Source organism: Chiloscyllium plagiosum, unplaced genomic scaffold (genome assembly GCF_037043375.1).
Source record: "Chiloscyllium plagiosum isolate Xiang-an unplaced genomic scaffold, Cpla_swu_hap1 HiC_scaffold_38, whole genome shotgun sequence".
Taxonomy (NCBI): domain Eukaryota; kingdom Metazoa; phylum Chordata; class Chondrichthyes; order Orectolobiformes; family Hemiscylliidae; genus Chiloscyllium; species Chiloscyllium plagiosum.
Window position 1 is genome coordinate 45,004,960 of NW_028270176.1, and position 3,752 is coordinate 45,008,711.

The following is a 3,752-nucleotide window of genomic DNA, read 5'->3' on the forward strand; positions in this document are numbered from 1 at the left end:
TTTCTGTTAATCAACTCCAACGCTGCAGCTTGTTAACATGCTGTTTTGGGCCCACTGTATATTGATGTTGAAAACAAAAGTAAAATGGGTTTGCTTCCCAGGGAATTAACTGTGGTGTGGGATACTGCCAAATATTTCAAAATGTCTCTGCTGTCATGGTCGTGTTCGCCTCCCGCGCGGAAAATCGCAAACAGTTCTGCTGTCCCAGGCCAGTTGTGCTTTTACTGGAACCGAATGGAGACTGTTATTTCATCGCTGTTGTGAAACGAAGTCCTACGGTGACTCTACTCGATGTTATTTGGGTTTCTAGCTTATGGGAAAATCGTTCCAATGAATTTCGATGTCATACCTTATTGAATTTCTCCCATTTCCTTCATTTCCGTCCTGGAAACATCGGAAGGGAAAGGTAATCTAATCGAGACTGTGATTGGTGAAATTCACTTTTTACGGCCAATTCTTATTATGTTCTTTCTTTCTCTCTTTTCAGCATTGTCTGGAAAGTGGTGGTGCACTAAGGCTGCAGTATGTTTGAAAGAGTAGTTTGGAAATGCCCTGTTGTTAGTTGTGAGATTACTTTATGACTCATGCCCTCGGACTGTATCACATTTAGCACTCATGCATCTCTGTGTCTGAAAATGAATGAGGTATGCCAGTTTTGTTTGTGTTCCGTGTTAAATGCTTTCTGCTTTGCGATTCGCTCAATACATTTCGATTTAACAGGGTTTCTGAGGTAACTTCCAGCAGCAAAAATCCTCAGCTGAGGATCTGGGAAAATTTCACCAAGTACGGTCAGTCGGAGCTAAAGTAAGGAAGTCGTTCGTGTCTGCAGTGTTTCACAATACTACCTTTCCCGTGAGCAGTCGAACAGACTAAATGATTGTGCCACAGACTGCGATGGCAAACTCCGCTAAAAAGTAATCCTTTAAAGCCGGTGGAAGCAACACGACGTTATTGGGGTACACCGTGGAAAAAGATACTTCGGTGGACCTCGTCCATGCTCACCCCATAGCCAAAATTAAACAAGTCCCGTTCCCCAGCATTTGGCCCCAATCCCTCTAAACGCATCTTATCCAGAAACTCACCCGATTACTTTTGCAATTTTATGAGTGTAATAGCCTGCTCCACTTCCTCTGGTAGATCATTCCAAACACGCACAACCTTCTTTGTGGGAAATGTGCCTCAGGTCCTTTCTCACTTTCAGCCCACTCACCTTAAAGCTATGCTGTCGAGTTTTCAACTCACACCAACTTGGGTAAAACACGTAAATACTCAGTTTACCAGCCTTCCATAAGGTCATGTCGCAGCTGTTACGCTGCAGGGAAAGTCGTCCCAACCTATTCCACCTCGCCCTACGGTACAAACATCGACGACATCTTTGTCTATATTTTGTCATCAATTTAAAGTGTCTTTTTTTTACGTTTTCAAGATGTCAATTGCGCTGGACAACAACGAGATATTGGAAACAGAAAGGTGAAACGTAGAACGGATTCAACTTCCAGTGCTGGACGCCACGGAGCCGCCGCACAGGCGGCTGCGGCTTGTTTCTGTAGTGTAGTGGTCATCACTTTCGCCTAACACGCGAACGGTTCCCCAGTTCGAAACTGGGCAGAAACTGCTTTGTTCTTCAACTGCAGCCTTTTTCATGGACAAGAGCTGAGCTTTCTTGCTTGGTTTCGCATCTGCAAACCTGCCTTAGAATTTGCTTGAACAAATCTACTCTCGTAGTGAAATGTAATGCAATTCCATTTAATTACAGTGCAAAGCGTTGTTAAGTTTTTCTCCAACCTGGTTCTAATCATATGCCATTCTGTTTGAGAGTGTAGTTACCGCCTTCTGATCCTTCCACGAAAAGCAGTACCGCATTTGCATTCCTTGCGCAGGCGGCTCGGTTCAAAGACAGGAAAGAAGCAGATGCTTTGGTGTCACAGCGCACCACGAATTCCTGAACTTGTCTGTCTGTCAAATGTACCCCAAGGTCGTCTCAGAAAGACCTCATTTGGAAGCTGTCAATCGTTATTCGACGTGCGGGAATTGGCACCAGATGTCCTGAATCATGTTTTGGAGCAATTCGCACGTTAGTGGCTCATTCAATCAGCAACAGCAATGAAAGAAATTCCACTCTCAGAGGAACCTTTCGACTTGCGCATTCATAGCGTCGCTAGTATTAAGGTCCGCCCCGAGATCTAAGTCATGTTGGAACTGAAACGGAGGAATCGACAGAGAGGCGACAGAATGACATCGCATCCATTTAGTTTTCTTTAAATCACTGACGAGCAGGAAAATGTAAACGGGGAGGGCGAGTGGAGAAGTGAGGCAGTTGCAGCTCTAGTGAAATTCCTTCTTTGTGATTCACTCAGCAGCCAGAGACGTGAAGGTGACTCAGGCGTGAGAGTTCTTCACATCGAGAACAAAAAGCACTCAAGGGCAGTTAGCACCTCTTCTGGAGTGGGGTGTGCGGTGAGGTAATTACCTTGTGACTTCTGTTACTATGTTCAGAAACTGGCTTTTATATTGAGGTGAACAGAAACTGCATTTCTAAAAAGCACCATGGAATTTCACAAAATTTATTGAGTCTCTTCTCGTCGATTCCCACACAGGTTTCCAACTCAGTTTTTTATCCATGTGGCTCATGTCCAGGAGTGAACATCTCTGCAGCAAATTGCACGGTTAAGGTAAAAGGCAATGAAAGTGGCATCTCGAACTGTCTCCGAGGTCAGAACATCCTCACAATGTGATCTGTCGTTCTCGGATTGTAATGCTACCTCCGGTTTTAGGGTGGAGAACATTCTTTGGGACTCTTATTCTGAAAAAAAAACAGACACAGTGACTGAAACTATGCTGCACGGTATGATGTGGAACACGGCCTGCTCAGGTTTGTGCATTTTCCCTGTAGTCCGGTGTGTTTCGTGTTCCGTGTAAACGTGAAAGTCGTCCTGTTTCGAGCAATGTGTGAAATTATTTAGCAAAGCAAGAATGGAAATTCCAGTAATGTCAAGCAGCTCATGGTTATTTGACGAAATCATAAGCGAACCCATATTCTCACGCACTCACAGATACATTTGTACCTGAAAAGAGTCTGAGAAGAGTGACTCAGCTTACCATTGATTTTTGTCTGGATTGATGGGCTATCAATATTTGCTGCGAAATTTTCATTGTAGCGGGTCACATCCCAGCAGCTGTGCGAGTTCGAGAGGAATCATGGAACTCTTTTGATGTGACTTTGCATCTGTGCTCATGCACGAGCACAATTGGAAATACAAGAAAATGAGGCGGCCGGGCCGGCTGGTAGTGTGGCCGAGCGGTCTAAGGCGCTGGATCCAGGTTCCAGTCTCGAAAGGGGCGTGGGTTCGAATCCCACCACTGCCATTTCTGTTAATCAACTCCAACGCTGCAGCTTGTTAACATGCTGTTTTGGGCCCACTGTATATTGATGTTGAAAACAAAAGTAAAATGGGTTTGCTTCCCAGGGAATTAACTGTGGTGTGGGATACTGCCAAATATTTCAAAATGTCTCTGCTGTCATGGTCGTGTTCGCCTCCCGCGCGGAAAATCGCAAACAGTTCTGCTGTCCCAGGCCAGTTGTGCTTTTACTGGAACCGAATGGAGACTGTTATTTCATCGCTGTTGTGAAACGAAGTCCTACGGTGACTCTACTCGATGTTATTTGGGTTTCTAGCTTATGGGAAAATCGTTCCAATGAATTTCGATGTCATACCTTATTGAATTTCTCCCATTTCCTTCATTTCCGTCCT

At 44.8% G+C, this 3,752-nt stretch overlaps 1 non-coding gene across 1 annotated transcript; it reads left to right on the top strand.

Annotated features, from left to right (window-relative positions):
* The first annotated feature begins 3,284 nt into the window (after positions 1 to 3,284).
* Positions 3,285 to 3,366, top strand: trnal-cag (transfer RNA leucine (anticodon CAG)). The gene has a single exon. It is a non-coding gene; the product is annotated as a tRNA-Leu (tRNA).
* Positions 3,367 to 3,752: the final 386 nt, after the last annotated feature.